This window comes from Nerophis lumbriciformis, linkage group LG15 (assembly GCF_033978685.3).
Source record: "Nerophis lumbriciformis linkage group LG15, RoL_Nlum_v2.1, whole genome shotgun sequence".
Classification (NCBI taxonomy): domain Eukaryota; kingdom Metazoa; phylum Chordata; class Actinopteri; order Syngnathiformes; family Syngnathidae; genus Nerophis; species Nerophis lumbriciformis.
Window position 1 is genome coordinate 43,415,203 of NC_084562.2, and position 15,918 is coordinate 43,431,120.

The 15,918-nt window shown below is 41.8% G+C and overlaps 2 long non-coding RNA genes across 2 annotated transcripts; both read left to right on the forward strand.

Annotated features, from left to right (window-relative positions):
* Nucleotides 1–11,128: 11,128 nt before the first annotated feature.
* On the forward strand, nucleotides 11,129–11,547 carry LOC133615753 (uncharacterized). Its single transcript, XR_009816762.1, has 3 exons — nucleotides 11,129–11,168; nucleotides 11,292–11,398; nucleotides 11,495–11,547. It is a non-coding gene; the product is annotated as an uncharacterized lncRNA (long non-coding RNA).
* Nucleotides 11,548–12,170: 623 nt separating this feature from the next.
* LOC133615754 (uncharacterized) lies at nucleotides 12,171–12,575 on the forward strand. The gene is made up of 3 exons (XR_009816763.1): nucleotides 12,171–12,203; nucleotides 12,293–12,367; nucleotides 12,462–12,575. It is a non-coding gene; the product is annotated as an uncharacterized lncRNA (long non-coding RNA).
* The last annotated feature ends 3,343 nt before the right edge of the window (nucleotides 12,576–15,918 follow it).

Consider the following 15,918-nt stretch of genomic DNA (forward strand, 5'->3'; position numbering starts at 1 on the left):
GCCAGCGACACGGGAGAAAGCGAGGACGAATTCGGCGATCGCCTTCTAACCAACGATTGGTATGTGTTTGTTTGGCATTAAAGGAAACTAACAACTATGAACTAGGTTTACAGCATATGAAATACATTTGGCAACAACATGCACTTTGAGAGTGCAGACAGCCCAATTTTCATCAATTAAGATATTCTGTAGACATACCCTCATATCAGCAGGCCAGGGAAGCTAGGGTCGATATTATTCTCTTGATCATCTTCGGTGGCATAAGGGACGGTGTGAGCCAAGACATCCAGGGGGATTAGCTCGCTCGTCTGCGGGAACAAACTGCCGCCATTGCTTGCCGTGCTACCGAGGTCCTTTGTCCCTGAATTGCTCACACACTCCGGCAAATTCAATGGGGGTCTGGCGGCAGATTTTTTTGACTTTATTGTTAGAAATGCATCTGCTTTGAGTGTCGCAGGATATCCACACATTCTTGCCATCTCTGTCGTAGCATAGCTTTCGTCGGTAAAGTGTGCGGAACAAACGTCCAATTTCTTGCCACTTTCGCATCTTTGGGCCACTGGTGCAACTTGAATCCGTCCCTGTTTGTGTTGTTACACCCTCCGACAACACACCGACGAGGCATGATGTCTCCAAGGTACGGAAAACAGTCGAAAAAACGGAAAATAACAGAGCTGATTTGACTCGGTGTTTGAGAAAATGGCGGATTGCTTCCCGATGTCATCGCTCTGAGAGCGAATATTAGAAAGGCGTTTAATTCGCCAAAATTCACCCATTTAGAGTTCGGAAATCGGTTAAAAAAATATATGGTCTTTTTTCTGCAACATCAAGGTATATATTGACGCTTACATAGGTCTGGTGATAATGTTCCCCTTTAACTGCAGGTGTGCATAAACTACACTGAAACATAAATGTAAAAAATAATACATATAAATAAGTTATCATTAACGGTCTTGAGAAGCAGGATGTATCAGTATCAGCATGAAAACAACATTGGGCATACCTAGTTTAAATGTTTGACTACAGTAGAGCAGCGTTTCTCAGTGTGGGGCGCGCCCCACTGGTGGGGAATAGAGACATGACAGGTGGGGCGCGAGGAACGGGAGGGAATTTCACTTAAAATTTTTTTTTTTTTTTTTTTAGATTTTTTTTTTTTTTACTATGCTTTCATTTTCTATACACACCGTAAATCACTTTGTGATTCTGTCTGTGAAATCCACTATATAAATAAATGTACATTACTTATTTTTCCTGTAGGCTTTACATTTCTAGGTAGGAGCAAAAGTTTGACAGACATAGCAACAGTAACTAACGGGGGCGGGGCTAAGCGGAACAAACTTGACGAGACAAGCGCAGCAAAATGAAAAGCTGTCCCACTGTCAAACGACACAGTTGCGAGACGTATATGCGACATTGCAAGTGATCTTGAGGAACAACTCGGAGACAAATGAAAAGAAAGTCGTTTTGCTTTACAAGTGGACGAAGCCACTGACAGCAATAAAGACTGCCTGTTCACCGCATACGTCCGCTTTGTGAATGGCGAGTCACTGTGCGAGGAGTTGCTGTTTTGAAAATACATCAAAAATAGAGCCTCTGCTGATGAGCTGTTCAAGATAATGGACAGTTTCCTCAAAGAACACGACCTTAAATGGGAAAACTGTGTGGGCTTTTGCTCTGATGGCGCAATGACCATGGCAGGGTCAAGAAACAAGCTGCAGGCTCTAATAAAGAGGATTGCGCCAAATGCGCATTGGACACACTTTGTCATTCACCGGGAATGAAACTGCCTAACAATAAACCCACGTAAGAAACCAAGAACTCGCCCTCGATCATTCTACAGTTATAATGTGTTTGGGCAGGCACGTTGTTTATATTGTGGGAAAGCGGACGTGAAAACATGCTGTCGACACGTCACTCAGGTACGCCTGAATTTCGGGAGATTTTCGGGAGAAAATTTGTCCCGGGAGGTTTCCGGGAGAAGCGCTGAATTTCAGGAGACTCCCTGAAAATCCGGGAGGGTTGGCAAGTATGTGTTTCACAGTGAGGCAAGGTGGCTCTCCCGGGGCAAAGTGCTGTTACTTGCCCTGTCTTGCCAAATGCATAGCTCCTCCTTTTTTTTTTGCAAAGATTGCAAAGTGGCACTTTTATTTTATTTATTTTGAACTTGATGCAAGTTATTTGATTTATTATTGAACTTGATGCAAGTTATAACACTTTTATTTGATTTATTATTGAACTTGATGCAAGTTATAACACTTTTATTTGATTTATTATTGAACTTGATGCAAGTTATAACACTTTTTTTGATTTATTATTGAACTTGATGCAAGTTATAACACTTTTGTTTTATTTATTATTGAACTTGATGCAAGTTATTTTATTTATTATTGAACTTGATGCAAGTTATACCAGGCAGCACGGTGGAAGAGGGGTTAGTGCATCTGCCTCACAATACGAAGGTCCTGATTAGTCTTGGGTTCAATCCCGGGCTCGGGATCTTTCTGTGTGGAGTTTGCATGTTCTCCCCGTGACTTCGTGGGTTCCCTCCGGGTACTCCGGCTTCCTCCCACCTCCAAAGACATGCACCTGGGGATAGGTTGATTGGCAACACTAAATTGGCCCTAGTGTGTGAATGTGAGTGTGAATGTTGTCTGTCTATCTGTGTTGGCCCTGCGATGAGGTGGCGACTTGTCCAGGGTGTACGCCGCCTTCCGCCCGATTGTAGCTGAGATAAGCTCCAGCTGTTATTTTATGTTATTGAGTTTGAATGTATACAACTTGATGTTACTTGATGTTCAATAAATTTGAAAATGTTAAGCTTGGCATTAGCGTTCTGTTGGGGCGATGGGGGCAGGTGGGGCTTGAAAACTCCCCCTTGTCCAAAGTGGGGGATGACAAAAAAAGTTTGAGAACCACTGCAGTAGAGGTTAATGAAATTATGACATTTATCCATCCATCCATCCATTTTCTACCACTTAACCCTTTCGGGGTCGCGGGGGGCTGGGGCCTATCCCAGATGCACTCGGGTGGAAGGCATGGTACACGCTGGACAAATCGTCACCTCATCACAGGGCCAACACAGATAGACAACAATCACACTCACATTCCCACACAAGGTCTTTAGAGGGGTTATATTACAGACAGCTCATTTTTATTGCTTGAATAGACATTTCAGAATCAAAATCAGAATAACTTTATTGTCCCAGACCAAAATGTAGCTGCAAAACATTATAACAATAAAACATAACCTAAAATGTCACATTAAATATACAACAGTAGTTATATTTAAAGTCCCAACGATAGTCACACACACACACACACACACACACACACACACACACACACACACACACACACACACACACACACACACACACACACACACACAGTGTGGTGAAATTACCCTCTGCATTTGACCCATCCCCTTGTTCCACCCCCTGGGAGATGAGGGGAGCTGACTGCCAAACAGGGAGGCAATGGGCCCCATTTTTATAGTCTTTGGTATGACTTGGCCGGGGTTTGAACTCACGACTTTCCAGGGCGGACACTCTAACCACAAGGCCACTGAGCAGGTAAAGGTCACTGAAAAGGTGTAACTAGGGGTGTAACCATTTGTTTTAACAACGATTCGATTAGATTAGATACTTGTGGTTACCATTACAATTTTGGGACGATCTCAAATTTTTAGAACATTACGGTCCGATACGGTTCAGTGTGTTGAAATCAATTCGGTAACTTTTTGGCAAAAAAATAAAAACAAACAGTGTGACTGTGAAATAAATACTGGATACTGGACACTATATCGATCAAACGTTACAATGCCATAAAACAGTGATGAGAATTCAGCTATTGCCTCACAACAAAACTTTATACAATTCAAACAACAGTTTTGAAAATAAATGCCACTGATTCCTGTTTGTTCAGTATTACTAGTTGACATAGGAATAAACACATTTTTAAATCTGTTCTGACTTAAGCAGCTCCAAAAAAAAAGGGTGTGACTAGGGTCTTTAATAATTTCTAACGGCCAAACGTGTCATAGGGCACTCACAAATGAGAGTAAAAATGGGATGGGTTTTTTTCTGGTTGTTTTACACCTTTTCAACATTGCGTGGAAGTCTGGGACAGTGCCGAGGGAGTGGCAGACAGGGGGGGTGGTTCCCCTATTCAAAAAGGGGTACCAGAGGGTGTGTGCTAACTCCAGGGGTATCACACTACTCAGCCTCCCTGGGAAAGTTTACGCCAAGGTACTGGAAGGAGGGTCCGGCCGATAGTCGAATCTCAGATTCAAGAGGAGCAATGTGGATTCCGTCCTGGTCGTGGAACAACTGACCAGCTCTTTACTTTTGCGAGATTCCTGGAGAAAGCCTGGGAGTATGCCTATCCAGTGTACATGTGCTTCGTGAATTTGGAGAAGGCGTATGACCGGGTCCCCCGGGAGATCCTGTGGGAGGTGCTGAGGGAGTACGGGGTCAGGGGAACCCTGCTGAGGGTCATCCAATCTCTGTACAACCAAAGCGACAGTTGTGTCCGGGTGCTTGGATGTAAGTTGGATCCGTTTCCAGTGGGGGTTGGTCTCCGCCAGGGCTGCGCTCTGTCACCTATCCTGTTTGTGATTTTCATGGACAGGATTTCTAGGCGGGCAGCACGGTAAAGAGGGGTTAGTGTGTCTGCCTCACAGTACAAAGGTCCTGGGTTCGATCCTGCGCACGGGAGATTTCTGTGTGGAGTTTGCATGTTCTCCCTGTGACTGCGTGGGTTCCCTCCGGGTACTCCGGCTTCCTCCCACCTCCAAAGACATGCACCTGGCAACACTAAATTGGCCCTAGTGTGTGAATGTGAGTGTGAATGTTGTCTGTCTATCTGTGTTGGCCCTGTGATGAGCTGGCGACTTGTCCAGGGTGTACCCCGCCTTCCGCCCGAATGAAGCTGAGATAGGCTCTAACACCCCCCGCGACCCCGAACGGGACAAGCGGTAGAAAATGGATGGATGGATGGATTTCTAGGCAGAGTCGTGACCATGGCGGAGAGGGTATACGTCTCAGTGGGCTAAAGGTTGCAGATTATGTGGTCCTGATGGCACCTTCGGTTCGTGACCTTCAGCTCTCACTGGATCGGTTCGCAGCCGAGTGTTCAGCGGCTGGAATGAGGATCAGAATCTCCAAATCTGAGGCCATGGTTCTCAGCAGAAAACCAATGGTTTGTACAGTCCAGGTAGAGAACGAGACTCAGTCCCAGGCGGAGGAGTTTACCCAGGTAACACCTAACGTTAGCGTAACGTTACTGTATGGTTCTCGTTTGGTTATGCAAGATGAGAACATTCTAAGAACATTCTCAGAACATATCAAAACCTATCTGACACACAAAATATTTGCCTGCAATGGAAACAGCGACCGTTAGGCTTTTCGAAGTGTTTTTTTTCGCAAATTTACTTTATATACATTATGTAGTAACGTTTCCCTAACGTTCCGCGAACGTGTTGTGTTTTTCGAACAATCTGACGTCAGCTGAGTCAAGGCTGCACGTATGCGCGTAGAAGCTGTACCGTGAGACAAAGAAGGACGAAGCTCGACAACGCTGCAAATTCCAGAATCCCGATAATCAGGCAATACGGTGCGCCATCCATTGATCACATGTAAGTAGATAGAAAGAGTGAAATACGAAGCACGTTTTTGTGTAACAATTTCTACCCTACATGATTAATTTCAGACCATTTTACGGTTTTAGCGTTGTGTCAAATGCGCGCCATGCTCAACTGCCGGCACCATATAAACTAGCATGCATTTCTCGTGCATATTGGCTGTTATATAGTTTCCAAATACCAACGAATGACTTCTGAAGAAGGGTGGATCTATCTGTAGCCTAGTTAAACAATAATTTGCCCCGTCAGTGTCATATTTTGAGGTCCATATGGCACGAATGTTGCCTGAACGTTCCGTTAAACATTATCACAATTTCAGAAGGGTTAAAACCATTAAAAATCAGTTCCCAGTGGCTTATTTTATTTTTCGAAGTTTTTTTCAAAATTTTACTCATTACGCAATATCCCTAAAAAAATGTTATATACACCCGTCCATTTTCCTGTGACGTCACAATACAAACAAACATGGCGGATAGAACAGCAAGATATAGCGACATTAGCTCGGATTCAGACTCGAATTTCAGGGGCTTAAGCGATTCAACAGATTACGCATGTATTGAAACTGATGGTTGTAGTGTGGAGGCAGGTAGCGAAAACGAAATTGAAGAAGAAACTGAAGCTATTGAGCATACTTGCCAACCTTGAGACCTCCGATTTCGGGAGGTGGGGGGTGGGGGCGTGGTCGGGGGTGGAGCAGGGCGTGGTTTGGGGCGTGGTTAAGAGGGGAGGAGTATATTGACAGCTAGAATTCACCAAGTCAAGTATTTCATACATATTATATATATATATATATATATATATATATATATATATATATATATATATATATATATATATATATATATATATATATATATATATATATATCTACATGCTGAAAATATGCAAACAAAACTGTGTTTAGATAATTGATACTTCAAACTTGCATAAATAAATATTAAGGAATATAACATAACTTGGCTTCTGAGAGTTTCAAAATGTAATGAATAAAATGCTAAAGTTGTTGATAAATAAGCTATTATTTTAATAATTAAATATGGTCATTTTAAATGAATTATTATGATAATTTAAAATCAATTATTCCAAATATGTTTATTTTAATGTATAATTCTATGGCTGGATGTAATAAGGAGTCACAAAAAAATACAAATAAAAATACAATTAATTTTGATGTTTTTAGCAAAATATAGTAAAAATGTGGGCGATAATAGGGCAACCCATTTTCCTTGGTTTTTTTTTATAGAATAAACAACACAATGAAGAAGTTTCAACAGAGGGTTTATAAGCGTAGATGGGCTGCCACAACTAGGCATTTAAAGAAGCAATGCCGACAGTCAACTTTAGAATTAGAGAGTGATGATAGCGAGCAAGATAATGACACGACAATCTTTACAACTCCAGAAACAGTGACAACCCTTCAGTACATGGATGCTGCGGAGACTGCTTCCTGCACTGCCGCGGGTGCTGACAATGCCACCTACAGTGGCCCTGATAGTGATGAGCCTGATGAAAATGATGCTGATTGGAGACTAATCGACCATCATGTCACCTTGTCATCTGATTCAGAAAATGAGAGTGATAGTGACTGCTTTGAAGATAATTTGAGGTTGTGGGCAACCGAATATCATGTCAAACATAATGCATTGGACAGCCTTTTGAAGCTACTCAAGAAATCGGGCCACCCTGATTTACCCAGCACTGCACGCACCATACTGAACACAGCTAGAGAGGTTGACACAGGTTAAATCTGGAATGGAATATTACTACTTAGGACTGGGCAGTGAACTACTAAAACATTTCAAGATGTACCCGCTGCACAAGAGGACTCAAGTCAATGCACTCGAAATATCGTTGAACATAGACGGCCTGCCACTCTTCAGAAGTTCCAGTGTGACACTATGGCCAGTACTCTGTGCTATTGTTAACATGAAGCCCACTGTTGTCTTTCCAGTGGCGTTGACCTGCGGAACTTCAAAGCCCATTGACTTGGACTTTCTGATGGATACCATTCTTGATATGAAGACAGTTTTGCAGCATGGCCTACATGATGGCGATGAAACATTCCAAGTCACTCTGAGATGCATAGTGTGTGATGCTCCTGCGAGGGCCATGGTAAATAAAACGAAACTGTTTGCAGGCTACTCTGGCTGTGACAAATGTTGTCAGCGAGGCGAATATTTTGGGAGGATTACCTACCAAGAAATCGAGAACCTGGTTCCACGGACAGATGCCTCATTTCGCAGTCAGACTTATGCAGAACACCACCATGATGGTGATCCATCCCCCTTCTGCCAGTTACCTATTGATATGGTGAAAACCTTCCCAGTAGATTACATGCACCAGGTGTGCTTAGGCACCATGAAGAGGCTTCTCCTTGTCTGGATTAGAGGTTTTTTTTTTGATTGATTGATATATTTTTATTTCAAATATGCATAAAAACAAGAGCAAACCTGATCCAATACAGTGCTATAGCCTTAACAGACATTATAACAAAATGAAAACAATGGAAAAGAAAAAACAAAAACAAATGAGCATTGGACTTTCTTTTTCTTTTCTTTTTTTTACATATTTGAAAAGGAGTGAGAAGAAGTTTACACTTATTTAATCCCACCCCTTTTCTTTAAATCATAAATTACTCTGAGTTAGAACTACCTGTTCACTCAATGTACAAACTTAATGAACTTGTATATACATAAATTATAGATATATACATACATATGCACACTACACACATACATAGCCACACCATTACCACTTGTGATCATGGAAATGGTATCATGCCACCACAGCAACACCACTGCCTCAATGGGCAGCCCCACACTCTTCTGTAACATAAACAAGCCAATATCAAAGCCCTTCTTCATCTCTGTACCTCTGGAATACCATGTACCTATACTTCTTTTTAAACTGGTTTATGTTTGGACATTGCTTTAACTCCACATTCAAACCATTCCATAATTTCACTCCACAAATTGAAATACAAAAACTTTTAATGGTCGTTCTATAACTAAGCATTTTGAAATTTAAATTCCCCCTAAGGTTAAAGAGAGGTTAAACATTCAGCAGATCAAATTCAACAAATTAGTGATAGGCTGGAAGGAATGAGAACCACATTCCCATCTACATTCGCCAGGAAACCACGGTCACTAAAAGAAATTGACAGATGGAAAGCCACTGAGTATAGACAGTTCCTGTTGTACACAGGAAAAGTGGTCCTTCGTGGAATTCTTAGACCAGATCTTTATGATAATTTCATGACACTGAGTGTTGCTGTGTCAATACTTGTGGCACCCAAACTTGCTGAAACTCACATGATAGATTATGCTCACCAACTCCTTGTCCACTTTGTTACACAAGCTCGCAATCTGTATGGCGTTGAGTTTCTAGTATACAATGTGCACTCTTCACTTCACTTAGCTGATGAAGTGAGGGAGCATGGATCATTGGATGCATGTGCAGCTTTCCCTTTCGAGAACTTCATGCACAAGATGAAGAAACTTGTGAGATCAGGAAAAAGGCCCTTGGCACAAGTTGTCAAACGGCTTAGTGAAAGGAGCAAGAAGACAGAGCTTGAACTGAAGGACAGTCCAAAAGTGTGTACGAAACCCCCAAATAATGCTTATGTACTGGAAGATGGGACATGTTGTGAAGTGACTTCTGCTGAACAAAGGGACTTCTTCTTGTGCCGAGTCTATGAACGTCCTGAAGCTCTCTTCATTGAACCCTGTGACTCTAGGGTCCTTAGAGTGTACAGAGGACATAGGAGGTACACACGCATGCGAGTCCTTTCGGCAGAACGCCTCAGAACCAGTGCCATCAAACTGGACAAAGATGAAACGGGGCATAGCATATTCATGGGGATACTGCATGAATTTTGAACAGATCAATAACCAGTAGTAAGTAGTAAAAGGTCTGCTTGGAGCATGTCTAACCAGAAGAGTGTGTGCAGACTAAGAATAACTGACTAACTGTATCAGGATTTATAAATAACTCTTTGATGCCGTATTGAAATGGTAATATTATCTGATTGTTTTCCAGATGGCTCCTTCGTATGTGGTCGTTGAGTTCCTTGGTGAACGTTCAGTCGCTGTTGTCCCAACCATATGGACAAAAGATGATGGAAAGGTTATTACTTTTTCTGAAAAGTACTGTGCATAGGCATAATATTATAGCTTATTATTAATTATTATGTAATTCATCATGACTGGATTATTTTATCTTCAGAATAGCTTCTGCTATTGGCCAAAGCCAAATCCTACCCACTCCAGAATCCGGAGAGCTGAGATTCCTGACAAAGAAGTCTGGGAAAGACTGCCAATTCGGGTTTTCAGGAAAACATTGACTGGTAAGGGAATATTGTCAAAGTCATATCATGTATATCTTAAACAACATAATTCATCTTGAGTCATCAGCATACTTTGAAATTTTGCAGAAGACTTTGACAAGGCCCTTCAATATGAAAAACAAGCTGAAATGTTTTCGAGCCCAGAGGAAGAAGAAATGTCAACCAAACGGAGCCACATCACCCCTGAACGTTATAGAAACGATGAGGAAGATGTGTTTGATGCTGACGGTTAGTCACTTTTCAAAGACTGTTTACTTACAATACTCAAACACTACTTAGTGGTGCATACATTTTATTGTCTTCGTTGGTTTAGACGAAGAGGAAATTCGGCCAAAAAAGAAGTGCAGAAAAGAGAAATCACAGATCCTCATCCAGGCACCCCCACTGCCAATGCTCCCACCATTGAACTTTCCAATCTCCAGCGAATACCAGACCACTTCAGCCAGTACCAGCCAATACTACACCACTCCAAGGCATCCAGCCCAGCGAGAAGCAGCACTTACAGGCTCAGTCCAGACAGGAATCATGCATCCAGCTCAAGCCAGTACCAAACCACTCCAGCCAGTACGAGTCAGTACCAGACCACTCCAAGAAGCAGCAGGAATGCCCTTGAAAGTGAACGTTAGTTGGCTATTTAACTGTTGGTATGTGGTGTTAAACAGGCTGTTACAACGGGCAGTAATAATACGAATTACCTCTTTGACTTTTGTTGTCTTTGCAGTTTTCCAGTTAAACATGAAAGTTCAAAAAATAGTTGAGAACCAGAGAGAAATTATGCGCATGCTGAGAGGGCTGGCAGCACAGTCTGTGGGGCCAGAAGCTGTGGATGTTCAAGATCTCATTGAGAAGCCTTTCGAGACTCTTGAGCAGCTTAAGGCCTTCTGTGAACAGCTCGACACTGATCTTCTGCTCAGAAAGCAGCTGGTAATTAGTTTTAATTCCCCACTGCAAAATGATCTTGCTCAGTTATCAAAAAACATGTTCTAATCAGGTACAATATTGTTGTTTATTTATTTGTATAGGTGAAAGCTCTTACTGCTCTTGGTGGGCAGAATTTGGCAGACACGGTGAGGACAATGCTGAGGAAAATTGCCACAAACAAAGTCCTGGAGCAGCTTTGTCTCCGTGGAAAGACAGGCAACGTGGCGTTTGAGGACTTGCCCTTTTACAGAATAATAATAAGTAAGTGTTAATAATAGGTTTGCATCTTTGAACATGTTGCATGTATGCTCACAAGGTCGATCTAGCTGTTATTATTACGGTATTTATTCTAAAGGGAATTCTAAATTGTGCTGGTGATTCCAGAGGCATGCAGGGGTGTTTACAAACAGACGACCACAGCTGAAGTAGATTGTGAGCTTGGAGAGGTCCTGAAACTGGCCACTTTTCGAAAGGGAGGTTCAAAGTTTGAGGTACGGAGAATTATGATAAGATATCCCAATTTTGAATTCCATTTTATTGAAGTTCCACTGCATGTCTTTTGAATTTGCAATTATAACTACTTGCAGGAGAAGAGGAGGAATTAAGAGGAAGCGACGGCGAAGAAGGGCAAAGGGAAGTGTACAAATAAAAGGGACAGTGAGATGAGTGACCAGGTAAATGATAAAGTAATTATGTCAATGTTTTAAATCAATTCATAAAGATCCCAGTTCTGTGTTGAATTTGCAATTATAAACACTTGCAGGAAGCGACGGCGAATAAGGGCAAAGGGAAGTGTACAAAGAAAAGGGACAGTGAGATAAGTGACCAGGTAAATGATAAAAGTAATTATGCCAATGTTTTAAATCAATTCATGAAGATCCCAGTTCTGTGTTGAATTTGCAATTATTAATACTTGCAGGAAGCGACGGTGAAGAAGGGCAAAGGGAAGTGTACAAAGGAAAGGTACAGTGAGATGAGTGACCAGGTAAATGATAAAGTAATTATGCCAATGTTTTAATTCAATTCATAAAGATCCCAGTTCTGTGTTGAATTTGCAATTATAAACACTTGCAGGAAGCGACGGCGAAGAAGGGCAAAGGGAAGTGTACAAAGGAAATGGACAGTGAGATGAGTGACCAGGTAAATGATAAAAGTAATTATGCCAATGTTTAAAATCAATTCATGAAGATCCCAGTTCTGTGTTGAATTTGCAATTATTAATACTTGCAGGAAGTGACGGCGAAGAAGGGCAAAGGGAAGTGTACAAAGGAAAGGGACAGTGAGATGAGTGACCAGGTAAATGATAAAGTAATTATGTCAATGTTTTAATTCAATTCATAAAGATCCCAGTTCTGTGTTGAATTTGCAATTATAAATACTTGCAGGAAGTGAAGAAGAAGAAAACAGGGAAAGGGAAAAGAACCAAGCAAACGCTAGTGAGACCAGTGAGCATTGAGCAGGTAAACAAGGAGTAAATTATGCCATGTTTTAATTGAATTCAATTCATCTACATTCCAGTGCTGTCTTTGAATATCTATAATTATTTACTTCCAGGAAGAGAACCAACAAGAAGGGGCAGGAGTACACTGACGCGCACGACCAAGACCACAGCATTCCATTTCTATTGTATTATAATTATCACTAATAAAGAATTATTGTTGAATTTTCTGTTTGAGTGTCAGTCCTGACAATATAGCACAAAAACAGACGTAAATACCACTGCATTCCATTTCTATTGTATTGTAATTATCACTAATAAAAAATTATTGTTGAATTTTCTGTTTGAGTGTTATAGTCCTGACAATATAGTACAAAAACAGACGTAAATACCACTGCATTCCATTTCTATTGTATTATAATTATCACTAATAAAGAATTATTGTTGAATTTTCTGTTTGAGTGTTATAGTCCTGACAATATAGCACAAAAACAGACGTAAATACCACTGCATTCCATTTCTATTGTATTATAATTATCACTAATAAAGAATTATTGTTGAATTTTCTGTTTGAGTGTTAGTCCTGACAATATAGCACAAAAACAGACGTAAATAGCATGTTCCTAAACAGTTTCCTAAACGTTCTTGCCAAACGTTCATGGCTAGCGTTCTGCTAACCAAGCAAGAACTCCACAACCTCACGTTCTTTGAACGTTACAAACTAACGTTCCCATAACAATGCCACTACGTTCTCCTAACGTTCACATAACGTTCACTTGTTACCTGGGAAGTTGTCATAGCCACCACCTCATATGTGATGATAAAATGTATAGACATGATCTTTGACCAAACAGAAGTTAAAACACAAGACCCTGTCACTGACAAGAACAACTGCATTGAGTTCTACTAAACACCTGATTTTCTCTCTTCTTGTCCTGCCCAGAGACTATACTTTCATTGCAGACTGAAGCTCTTCGGTGTCATTACCAGCATTCTGTGGACCTTTAACAGGGCATTGTTTGAGAGCATGTTGATATATGGCATTTTGGTCTAGTATGGCAATCTGGCGGTTTAACACAAAAAAAACCTTGTAAAACATCCATCCATCTTCAACCGCTTATCCGCAATCGGGTCGCGGGGACAACAGCTCCAGCAGAGACCCCCAGACTTCCCTCTCTAGAGCAACATTAGCAACTTCCTCCTGGGGAATCCCAAAGCGTTCCCAGGCCAGAGAGGAGATGTAATCCCCCCATCTGATCCTTGGCCTGCCGCGGGGTCTCCTCCCAATGGGACGTGCAACGAGAACCTCCCTAGGGAGACGCTCGTGAGGCACCCGCACGAGATGCCCGAACCACCTAAGCTGGCTCCTTTCCAAGCAAAGAAGCAGCGGCTCTACTCCGAGTCTGTCTCGGGTGACTGAACTTCTCACCCTATCTCCAAGGGAGATGCCAGCCACCCTTCTGAGGAAACTCATTTCGGCCGCTTGTATCCGTGATGTTATTCTTTCGGTCATGATCCAGACTTCATGACCATAGGTGACAGTAGGATGTAGATAGCTCGGTAGACTGAGAGCATTGTCTTCTGGCTCAGCTCTCAATTCGTCACAACAGTGCGGCAGAGAGATTGCAATACTACCCCAGCTGCTCCGATTCTCCGGCTGATTTCCTTCTCCATCTTTCCCTCACTCGTGAACAAGACCCAGAGATACTTACCCAGCAGGTACCAATAGATAAGAAAAGTTGGTTTTGCATAATAGGGCCTAAAACGCTGGGGGCTAAACTTGGGCTCAACAGAATTCTGATGAGGTTCTAACCCTCCCCAAGCTCCAATGTAGCGCCATCCCTGGCTCTTGGTAGTGTTCAATGGGACAAGATATCTGCATCAAACGGGCAATGTGAGTTTCCCTCTCAGGGTATCTGGGCTCACCCTTAGACTCACCTTTAACTTGGTCATCCAGGAGGGACTCCGAGTAGGGTTGCTGCTCCTCCACCTTGGAAGGAGGCATGTGAGGTGTTTCTGGCATTTACTTTGGATGCCTTCCAGACACTTCTCTGGTGAAGTGTACTGAGCATGCGCACAGCTGACCTGGGGATGCCTCAGTGTCCCTTCAGTGTAACTGGAGAAAGGGAAGTCAGGGCTTCCCTAATGAGGTTGGATGAATGCATGATAGTGATTCTGTGTAGTCACTTGCAAGAAAAGACAATGACAGGTCTTCGCCCAAGGAGCTTCTACTTAATAGCCAAAAACACTTTAAGGTAAGCGGGTTCTTATAAATATGGTAACATCACAATCCAGACAAAACTATTGGTTCCTAATTTTAACCTTTGGGTTAGGCAGGCCTTACAGAGACTCAAATACATTTGTGTGCCATGAATTCATGGCACACAAATGGCATTTTTACATTCCCTGGAACTTAGACAGATATCTGTCTAAGTTCCAGGAAATGTAAAATTAAACCATGAAGGCATTGTGGAGATATCTATAAAACAATCATTTGCCCCATTTGTGACATCCCACTGGTGACGTCAGACATCTTTTGGCTGCCCAATCACAACGAGCATGTGAACTTTTTTGTCCTGCCCCTCTGCGTGCTACTTGCAGAGTGATCCCTCCTAAATTGAAAGGTAAACACTTTAGTGTTTACCAACTTTGCCTTATTTGGCAGTAACCAATTTGTTAGTATTAATCCACAGTCATCCAATAAACACATGATATTAGACTTAAACAAACTTTATTGATCCACAAGGGAAATTGTTCCACACAGTAGCCCAGTTACAAAGGATGGAAAGTGTAAGGATTGAAAGGATAATGCAGGTATAAAGTAGACTAAAAATGTACCATAGTAGCAATATAAAATATAACATAGATGTCATATTTACATATTATATATACAGTATATAATATATACTGTTATATTATATTATATTATATTATATTATTATATAATATATACAATATATAACAAATCCCAATTACCATGTACAAAATTATTGTCATTTTGCTTTAAATTTGACTGTAGTAATGTCGCCAGAAGTGGTACAAGTTGTATCAAAAGGTATATTGAAAGCCGATTACTTGATTGCAATCCATCAATCCATCCATTTTCTACCGCTTGTCCCTTTCGGAGTCGCGGGTGGTGCTGGAGCCTATCTCAGCTGCATTAGGGCGAGAGGCGGGGTACACCCTGGACAAGTCGCCACCTCATCACAGGGCCAACACAGATAGACAGACAACATTCACACTCACATTCACACACTAGGGCCAATTTAGTGTTGCCAATCAACCTAACCCCAGGTGCATGTCTTTGGAGGTGGGAGGAAGCCGTAGTACCCGGAGGGAACCCACGCAGTCACGGGGAGAACATTCAAACTCCACACAGAAAGACCTCCAACCTGGGGATCGAACCCAAGACCTTCGTATTGTGAGGCACATGCATCTGTTCCACCGTGCTGCCCTAATTTTAATCCATTTTCACAAAAAAATCATAAAGTAACTAGCTACAAGTATAGCCTACTACAGTATATTCATTTAAGTGTGTTGTACAAAAATACATTTAAAGTAATTGAGCAAGTT